The following is a 10,962-nucleotide window of genomic DNA, read 5'->3' as shown; positions in this document are numbered from 1 at the left end:
GAACAGGTTGGTTTTGTTTCATGGCGTTTTTAGAAGGAGGTATCAGATTGTGTTAAATGTATTCCTTCCTGTAGGTGTGGTGGGGAGGACTGATGTCGGGTGTGATAAAAACCAGGAAGGGCAAATATCTAGTGTGTGTGTGGGGGGGATTTGATTGTTTTTTATGCCGTGCCAGCAACTAGGGCTATATCACGGCAAAGGTAGCTTTAACTTGATGGGGGAGGGGGGAGAGAATGTGTCAGTCGCCGTTACTTTGTAGAATTTGAAACTACTTCCTGCTCCGGGTCTACCAGAGCATTGGTCTGAGCTGAAGCCAAAAGAATATTTTAATTGTCGAGCCAGCAAAAGATTTTCTCTCATGGGAATGTGCCAAGAGATAATTAAAAGTGATAACAATCGAGTTCGGCAAAGTACAAAAAAGAAACAACCCTTCTTTGATCGTGAAAACTAAATGTCACGCGCTTCCTCGTGTCAAACCACGTTTCCTCGAGCATATGGTTTTCTGCGGGAGGCTTGATCGATGGCTGAAGGGTTGCAAGTGGGATCCTCTTCCACTCGCCTCTGCGCACATCTTCTGCGCGCGCATACGTGAGAAGATCAAAGGTCGTGACACCACGGTTCAGAGTGGGAGAGGCCTTTCAGTTTTTACTTCGTAACAGCAGGAAAACATTTGTGAGGTAAATACCACTGGAGGAAAAAAAGAGATGGGAGAACCGTTTTTCCCCCAAGTAATTTCGTAATCTGAATAAGTGAGCAATACAAGGGAAAAATGTTGGCTCCGAGGCAGTTCTTGCAGCTGCCATCAAGGGTCGGTTCGCCGGCAGTGCCGCAGTGGCTGCATGAGGGAACTAAAATGGCATTTGATTGAGACTTGCTTTTCCTATATTAACACTTTAAAAGGTGTTCCCATGTCTGATGGTATAGGCAACAAACCGTAGATGCATGCTCACTGTGTGTGGATGGTTCACACAGTTTAGAGTCCTTGGAAGTCTGCCATTGCTAATCTTTTGATCACTTGTGTCCGTAGCTAAATCATTTATCGTTAAATAAATAACGGGGTTGTGTTGGAAATGTTTGTTTCAACCCCGACAATCTTGAGGATGCAGGGTGTTTATGATAGTTGACGTTAAGTTGGTAAGTTTACTCGATCATTGCCCCAATTAGTCACCATCATCCGATAATAAGGTCATTCAATGAGCGGACCGATCCTATAGCAGATGAGGGATGCGAGGCAATAAAAACAATCATGATTGCAAAAAGTGTACTATGCGCCCAAGGCTTTTGCTACATCGATATAGTTGGTGTTATCATCACATAAATTATTTATTGGCTGTGCGTCCGCAGACTCAGACACGCAAGTGCACACAGACTCATGACCGTAGTCGTTGCTGCAGAGTTCATCACACACTTGCGGTACTTTTCTTTCTTGAAAACCGCTTTGCTATCCAAGAAAAAAAGTTTCGAGTATGCTAAGTAAAAGAATTACTAACAGTCACTAAAATAAGTATGATGAAAACTAGACAGAATCGGTGGAAATTTACATCTGTGCTGTGCACATAGGTTGAATGCCATCACGTTGTCCACTTGTCACCTGTTGTCTACCAATGCATGTCCGCTGGCATTTTTTTATATATATAGCGATCCGACCATTCTTTTCATCTGGCAGGGCCCTGCTTTAACTTGGCTAACAGCACGATAAATATAATTCAAATATCACCTAATAATGTTATTTTTCATTTCCATATCAATAAAAAAATCTGCTAAATGGCAACGAAAATAGGAATGAGACATTGATCTGTCCAACTCGTAAGCTATCTATAGATTTGCGTAATGAAAGACATTTGTATGGTACTTCGTCTGTCAAGAGGATCGAATCCCATGACGTGGTATGTGCTCTTTCCCCATATTGAAACGACCCGCGCTGATGCTACGTGGAAATTCTATGGCCTATATAGTTCTTTTCTATATCGCTCACCCTGCCTACCCGGCAACAAGCTACTTGTCTGTAGACTGATAACAACATCAAGTCTTTCTGTCAGGATGCTCTGATCAGACAGACCGAATGCCCCACTTCGTTTCACCATCAACGCCCCATTTCAGTTTTTGCGATCGAACCACCTCTTGTCCTCGGAACTGGCTGTGCACTCGTCTGCCTGTCTTTCCTATTAACTGTTGTTGTACAGTCGTGAGTCAAGGATGCGCCTATCAGCGCTCATCTCCTGTCACTTTTTTTTTGTTATTCACAGTCACGATAAAGGGTAAGGTCGTTTGCGGTATGTCAGTATGTAACATGAGCTCACAAATTGGTTTGACCTACAGTGCGGCACCACGTACACTCGTCCGTGCTGGCACCGAGGGACCTCCAGAGTAATTACCTACTGTACGTTTTCCCTGTTGCGCAATTACCAACAGGGTTTCACCGCAGCCGTTTGTTTCGTCTGGCCCGTCACATCACTTCGTGAGCCCTTCGCCTGGGAGGGAACCGAGAAGACTTGGGGGCCTGACGGGGAAGGGGGAAGAGGAAATTGCCATTCGAGAAAAATGTGAAATAAAAAAGCTAAGATAATTTAGTGAGTGGATGATAATATATATCGACAATGATGGTTGAGGTATAACTATAAAACACACACACAACAGAAACAACGAAAATGATGCGAGAGGCGAAACTAAAACAATGTGGTTGTATTAAATGTGGACAGTAGAAATGGGTTATGCATGATTAGCATAGTATTCTTACCGAGATAAACTATGTCAACAGTATGACACAGCAGACTTCTTTCTGTTCTCGAATATTCGCAGAAAGGTTAATAGGAAATCGTTGCAATCCGAGCTACCTATGAAAAGTGGAAAGAATCATGGACGTGTGTAGGTGGATAGCTGTCTGCCAAGACCAAAGCTTATAGCCTCTTGCGAAGTTCTCAGCTGTTAGTCTCGGCAAGTCTAAACAAAGAATGTGACTAAACCGGAAGCTTTGTAGTATCATGCCTCGTTTTAGTAGTTAATCTGAAATGGGAAAAAACCGGAAGCTTTGTAGTCTCGTGTCTTGTTTTAGTAGTTAACTGGAAACAATCGTCTGCTAGCAGTCCAGTAATACAAGTTCGCGAAAGAATATCGTTGAGAGAGTTTTACCCTGCATCGTTTCCGCAGTAAATTTTCACCAGCACTGCTCTTACTTCAAACCCTTCCTTTTCGATGGCAGTAAATCGTTCACGCAGCAATTTTTCCCATGTTTGAAATATAGACATTGTACATCCTCGATGAGTATTTTAGTCTGCACAACGTTTCTTCTCTAAGTATTTAGAACATATTTCAGGCTGTGAAACTGCAGCATGAACACAATAGACAGAGCACTATACTTCACAGAAAGAACTTCGCAAAATAAGCGGACAAACAAGCTCCTTCCTGCTCCACCAAAAAAAAAAAAAAAAAAAAATGTCATCGATCAAGAGTCAAATAACATGTCAATGAAACAATACAAAATGCACCGCCCACACTACTCTTCCTCCCTACATGCCGATCAGACTTTTGTGGTCCATTCAAAACAAGTGTTATTAGGTTATGTATCTGGGATAGTTCCGTGAGAACTGGACTTTCCAGTAAGCAGATCTGTTTGTGATATTAGCCGCTGCCAGACGATTTGCAGGTGGCAAACATTCGATCGTTTCTACTGCTGCACGTCTACCTCCCTGAAACCTCTTGATGCTAGGATGCCGTACAGCATGTGCTGCTTACGGTTTAATTGATTTTTTTTTTTTTTTTTGTATACCAGAGAGAGAGAGATGGGGAGCACGAGGGATAGGCGGTCGTTGCAGCACAGGCCGCAGGCGATAAATGTTGAAACTGTTGGTGCCAGGGACCTCCTGTCTTCCTCCCTGTCGCCTGTTTCCTACCTGCGGTGCCTGTCGCTTCGAGGCAGAACGTCCTTGAGCAGAGAGTGAAAATCGAATAGATATGGGGTGGGTGGGGGACTGAGAGGCAGGTGGGGGCATTGACACAGACTAACCGACCGGCCGACAGCAAATACAGGATGAAACCAGACTTTCTACGTCTCGCCAATAGAGCTACATCATCCTGAAGCATTTCCTCCATCAGTTCCACGCACAATCCATACGTTGACATTACCTGGGACAGATTTTTTTTTTTTATCAAAAAAATGCACACGCTGCCATTTCCGTTTATTGAGGAGCTACATGACGTCTTCTGTATTAACTAATTTTAATAGACGGCGATATGTAGCAATTTTTCCTTTCGATTATCTTTAACCTTTTCATTTTTCGAAGAAAGAAGGCAGTCCTGGTGCCAGATGCCGGTCACTGGCCACTTCACGTCCATGGTTGTTTACTGACTGGTTTATTGATTTGTCCGTGGACTGGCTGGCTGATGTTCACGAAGCATTAACACTGCGGAAAGAGTCCAAATGTAAAACTGTAAAAATGGGACTGAATAAATAATGATTTCTGAAAATTGTTCAGTGTCATGTTCTCGCTTTGAACGAGTCCAATAGAGTTAGCGTTCACCCACAATTACGTACCCGAGTTGTCACATCGTTCAGGCATAAGCCAAAAAAAAAAAAAAAAAAAAAGTGACTTGCATCCCGGTTCCAAAGTATGGTTTATAAAAGATCGACCGAAAGCAAATCATACAACAAATGCTCGCATGGATTTTGCAGTTCAAATCTGGTTGTTTACTTTTGTACACAAACACCAGAACCGTTTTATATGCGGATGTAGACGTCAGTGAGCTACGCCCTGAAGATCAGTAAATCAATCAATCATTTTTTTAAATAAAGGACACTGTGCGTGTACACGAACCACTGACGTCAGAGATTTTGGCGGGGGCTGCACCGTTACATTCGCGTCTTGTGCAGCTCGTGTGAGTGGATAGGGGTATATGCTATTTATGGAAAAAATAGTTTATGGCATTGCAGTTGTTTTTCTCACTGCTTGCGGCATCTTGTGAAGATGTTCGATATGATAACTTTATCAGCGGCGGTGGTTCATATATGAATAGTATTACTGGAAGAAAATTTGTCGAATTCTAATCGACCACAGAGTATCAAAAACAACATAATTTTATTTCCTTTTTTTTAAAACCCATTTCCACCTCATACGTCTCCGGCTTGATGATTTTTAAAAAAAAATCTATCCAAATGCTGCCATATTTCCCATCCAAAAAATGTATGTCCACAATAGAGACCATGCACTGTGTGAGGCACGTGCAGCCCGGCCGTTTCAGTTAGTCAACCCGTTGTTGTCTTGGACGCCGGAAAACCTCGGCAGGTCAGCTGACTGTACAGGATGACTTAAATCCTAAATAAATACTTAATCGCCACCATGAGCTAATACAGATTAATTGTTGGATGACATTCATCGACAAATCAGAATGGCAAAGGAATTCTTGCCCATATAATTGATAGGATCAAAACTGTCGATCAGTACCTTTTCCGATCGAATGCCGCTGATCAATTTCATACGAGTGACTAGTTTATATAAATATATGAGCAGTTTCGAACAATATAATACCTACCTACCTCGATAAGTCGATCCTTACTGGACGCATTATGTAAAACAGATACATGAATATTCCAAAACGCATCATATAACCATGCAAAAATTAAATTATACGCTATTAAATGTCTCAAGTGTTAATTAAATCACTTTTGTGTTTTATATATATATCAGTGTGAGAGAGTTATACGACGGAAGTGTATAGATATATAAGTTTGTGGTTATATATACGTACTTAATTGTAGAACAGTGGTCAAGGCTTGTCGACGGTGTGTGGTCTACGTGCTTTATAATTGCTGGCTACGTTTTCAATAGTTTTTATTTTACTTTGGCGACTTGTTGATATTGCAGTGTCTTCAGCTGTCGATTTTACGTCCTTGATTCGCCTTAATAGCCAAATAAGATAGACATTTCTTTCTTTTTTTGGAAAACTGGACCCCAGCTGAGTTATTTATAACCAATCCGTGTTGTGTCGCACGCGGTCACATGTTTCCGATCGTGATACCCTTGAGAATATACGGCGCAGTCGACGGAAACACCCGAAGCTTTCCGAAGTAACTTATGCACGTGAAGCTGCATGTGAACTAGTACGTAGTCGGCCCGCCGAGAAGACTGCTAAAAAAAAAAGTGAAGAATTGTATAATCATTTTCTATCGTGATTCGTTCAGAGGAGCTTTTCCCCAAAAATCAAGCAAAACCGGTGTACTATCTACCCCCAAAATATATAGAATCGATAATGTTGGACATAATCAGGTGTTAACCCAGTTTTTTTTCAGGGAAGGGAAGCAACTCAGTGAAGACGGACACTTCGTCGACAACATTGTGTAACGGACTCACGTTGTGTCGAAGGTTGTAAGGAAGTGTCTCACCTGAACCGAATAAGATATGCACTTCATTTGTTTTCTGCAAGAGGAACGACTTTATGTTATATCATGCAACTGAATCGCAGGGACAGACAATTGTTTTGTCTTCGTCTTCGCTGGAATTTTCATTCGCAGGAAGCTTTGCCGTGTTGTCGGGCTCAAGAAGTACATTTTTGTGGATTTGTGATTTCAATGCAGACTGGGGTAAATAGTGTGGACAATAACGGTTAAATGATACAAGGTTAGGAAAACAGACGCCTTAAAGAGGTGAGTTTTGCCTAAAGCATTAGACATTAAGTATAATCAACCTAATGCTATTGATTTTGTCAATACTTATTGTGCTGGCTATAATTATGTGGTGGAAAACGCCCGAATAACAGTAAATTGTAACAGCGTTGTACATAAACACTGCTTTGGGTGAAATCTGTATGTATACAAGGATAAAGCTTTTTGTAACCTTTCGATTTTTGACCCAAGTGCTTGCATGTGCAAACAATTACATTTCCCCTTTCGAGACCTTGATTATGTACAACGCAAAAGAGTACCCTACCTCCCCCAGTCATCTTGTTTCTGTGCTCATTACCGCCTATATACCAGACTCCCTGTAAACAATAACAGCACGTATTTCCAGATGTAGATGATGAAAGAGATAGCTAAAGACTATTCTTTTTTCTTTACTAATTACCACCAAAACACTTAATTACCTATAACATAGATGTTACAGCTTAGAATAAAGTAAGATAATTAAATTAAAATCTCTATATATGTATATATGGCAGCTTAATAATTGTTATTCAAAAGTGCCATTTCGGTTAATAAAGAAATTTAACAAAAAATTAGTATTGAATTATTAATTCCTATGAATTATAACACAGCAATACATGTCCATTATTATAACATAGGGATGTATAGTGATTTTAATTTCTGCTTGACATTTAGACTGCAATACTAACTTAAGACTCAGAAAAATATCATAATGTTGTCACTTATTGCTAACACCAGTTCCCACAATGCAAGTCCTTTTTTTACACCCTTCCCCCCTTTTCTGCTTATTGCTACTTCCCTGTATATCTTCCTTTTGCAAATTCATGACACTCTGTGTCCTTGTTAATTGGTTCCTCTTTGCATTTTTTGTATTTTGTTTTTAATTCATCATTGGTACTGTTGTTTATTCTTCTGTAGCTCATATGTTGTTTGTTCTTCTATCCCTTGTATGTTCCCCATATCTTGTTCTTGTTAAGAGCATGCTCCTTAGGAGTATCTATGTAATCCTCTTCGTGCATCAGGTTGCACATAAGGCCTCAACCAGAGTCTGCCACCGATGTCGATCCGCTCTAGGTGACCCCATGTCCAGCCCTTTCCCTTCATCTCCCTTTCCACTGTTCTTCTCCAAGTTTCCTTTGGGCGGCCTCGTTTTCTTCGGCTGTCTGGAGTCCATCGTAGGGCGACTCTAGAGAGGTTTGCTGTCTGCTGGTGGAGCACATGTCCAATCCATTGCCAACGCCTTTGTTGAACCTGCATGGTGATGGACTCGGTTTCAGTTCTTCGGTGGAGTTCTTTGTTGGTGATGGTATTTGGACAAAAGATGTTAAGTATGCGCATGAGGCATCTGTTTTGGAAGACCTCCAGCTTGTTACTGATGGTTTTGGTCATTTTCCATGATTCTGATCCGTAAAGGAGGGTGCTGATCACATTTGACTTGAAGATTCTCAGCTTGATCTTCTGACTGATGTTTTTTGCCTTCCATGTGCTCCTGAGTGAGGTGAAGGCCTTGCTGGCTTTCGCCAGTCGGGCTCGAATCCTTAGGAGTATGCACTATACAGATTTTGCATTTATTATTATTATTGTCAGTTCCTTCCCATTTTAGTTATTTTTAGTGATAAAACCTATCATGCTTAAGACTATAGTAATAGAAATCTTTTTGTTAATAAGCAAATGTGGTTTGTAGGATGGTTAGTACTTCAATATTTCTATAATTTTCGTTTCAGTCTGTATACCTATGTTTGGACTTTTCTCTTTATAACATTATTGGAGATTTTCTCTTGGAATAGCTTGTATGACAATTGAGTTTTCAAAAGAAAGGCTTCCTGTCAGTGGAAAACTGTTATGCATGTTATGCAGACTATGAGGTTTTATAACAAAGTCCCATAGATTTATTGCAGGTAGGTGGATTGGAACAGTCTTACCACAATCTTGGTTTTCTGACATTATATGAGATCTACTTAACACAAAGCCTGTTTTGGATATTCCCATTTTTTAATTGTTTTCACCTTCTGCCTTCCTCATGCAGCTACTGACTGGACTTCAAAAGTTCTACAGCAGTTTCACTTTCTGCTAAGGAATTCCACATATACGACAGAAATTTGATCTTAATAATAATACAGTAAACGTATATTGTGCCATATCAGGTCCTATCAGCATACTGATGGTGCTTTACAGAAAAAAGACACACAAACATTCACGGATGCATGCAACAAACACAGAATATCATATGAGGTGAAAGAAATGCAGTCAGAAACTGCACTCAGCATTCACAATTCATTTGAAAAACTGTAATCCAGTTGCTCCTTTTCACGTCACAGATCCATAGAATGGATCTAATCGGAAGAAGTCTTCTATTTTCTCTTATGTTTGCAGTAAATCAGTTGAGCCTTTTTACCATGAAAGTATAAGGAAATGACTTTCTTTGTCAGCATCACTAAAAGTTTAGCTTTTTGCAGATACATTTCAGGGTTCTCCCTGCTTCTGGCATTCTCTCTGAGAATTAGTTGGGTTTCTTTTTTTTGTGAGCTGTAACTTGATTAACCCTTCTTCACCCCATGGATTGTGGTTTCTTGCCTATTTTTAACATCGGGTTGGCTGAAACACAGAAAAACAACTAGTTTTATGCTATGTTTGTGATCATTTTATCATGATGATTGTGGGATATATTATTTCAGAAACAAACAACAAACTTTCAGACATGATAACAAGAGAGCAACACACATTTTTATTCGCCTATTTTATTCTCAGTTTGTGCTACACATGCAAAAATAACAAAAAAAACAAACTTAAACGTGAATTTCTTCAGGTGACATAGACCTGTTAGCAGGTACTAACAAAGAACTCCAAGATCTTACCAGCAGACTGACAGTTCAAATGCATATGGAATAGAGAACAGCACCGATAAGAGCAAAATTCACAAGTATGATGAATGGCAACGGGAAAATCAGAAATCTGCATGAACAGGGTACAGCTTGAAGAGGTAAGCAACAACGCGGCAGTGGTTAAGCTGGATAGGACCTGGCACAGCCATAGCATCAGGTTTATTACAAAGTATAGTCTGTACAAATCCCATGTAGTACCGATCCAGCTCTACGGATGCGAAACGTGGACTTTGCTCGCCGACAATCCAGTCATTCGAGAGTCTTCTTTGGCCATGTCATCCGGCACGACATCTTGTTGAAGACTGTCCCAAATGGTACCTTGGAGGGTGGCCAGAGGAAGACTTGGCTTACGAGCGTCAAAGACTGGACTAGTCGTCCTAGGCAGGACCTTCTTACTCTCTGTCGCCCAGAATGGACGAGAGTAGCAGGCTCAATCCTCTGTTCATGTGCTCTCCTCAGCGACACGTACCGGTCAAGGGACGAATTACTGACTCCCAGACGCCCAGAGTGCGAGGTGGTGTTGCGGCTCTATGCTCCTCGGGGAGTAACAAGGAATAAACAAACAGACGCGCAGAGTGCACACACAATCCTACGAATGCATACAGACGCAGACACATAGACAAATATGCGATTAAAGGCGAACGTGCTACTGCAGACAGTAAAACACGATAACCCAAGATTGGGATACGTGCGTTTCGTCAGCATTGTTTTGAGTTCGTTCTCTGTATGACCTACCCACAGCTTGTAACTCGTTTATCTTATTTACTGCAGTTCTTAATTTAGACCCGATTTGCTCGATTTTGTGTCAAGGTGCTGCCCTCTTTTTTTTTTTAATTTGGCATGGGGTGGCACAGCGATACCACAACTAGGTCGTCTAGTGACAGGTCACGGGGAGGATTGTAAACACTGTCGAAGCGTATAGGTCTGTGAGTACAGCCTTCTCAGTTCTCAGCGTTCATTGCAAGTCCAAGACGGTTGTTCGATTGGAGTAGGCCTAGTTTTGGGTCAGGACAGGAGACTAGGAAGCGCTTGTGTAAGGTGTCTTACGTGTTGTCACTTAACATACATAATTTATGCCAGCTGTTCCTCAGACTTGTCAGCAGCAGAGTTACACATGTCAGGTCAACAAACACCCAAATGAAATTAATTACCACAAAAAGACATACTCAAAACCATTTTTGCAGGTTTTTAAAATGTTTGTTAACACTTAGTGAAAATTGCTACAAAAATGTCATAATTTCTGTTGAAAGTCCCATAGCATGGTTAAAGCCAGTAGTTAGAGCATCCACGTTTGAGACCAAGGATGCCAGTTCACTAACCATGTGTTGCAGTGAACATTCCTCAGTTAACTCAGCTCTTAAATTGCTACTTAGCTTCATGTTTTGAGTAAAAAAGAGAGATTCGCTATGCCTTTAACCACTTCCCCTAAATAAAGCAAAACCCAGA

At 41.0% G+C, this 10,962-nt stretch overlaps 1 protein-coding gene across 1 annotated transcript in view; it reads left to right on the top strand.

The window, feature by feature from the left end:
* The first annotated feature begins 6,079 nt into the window (after positions 1 to 6,079).
* Positions 6,080 to 10,962, top strand: part of LOC112557768 (period circadian protein homolog 2-like) — a 30,384-nt gene continuing 25,501 nt past the window's right edge. Inside the window, exon 1 of the mRNA XM_025227798.1 lies at positions 6,080 to 6,637. The gene's annotated coding sequence lies outside the window, so the exon portion shown is untranslated. The remainder of the gene's footprint in view (positions 6,638 to 10,962) is intronic.

The sequence above is a fragment of the Pomacea canaliculata genome, linkage group LG2 (assembly GCF_003073045.1).
Source record: "Pomacea canaliculata isolate SZHN2017 linkage group LG2, ASM307304v1, whole genome shotgun sequence".
NCBI lineage: Eukaryota > Metazoa > Mollusca > Gastropoda > Architaenioglossa > Ampullariidae > Pomacea > Pomacea canaliculata.
This window is presented reverse-complemented; position numbering and strand designations above follow the sequence as displayed.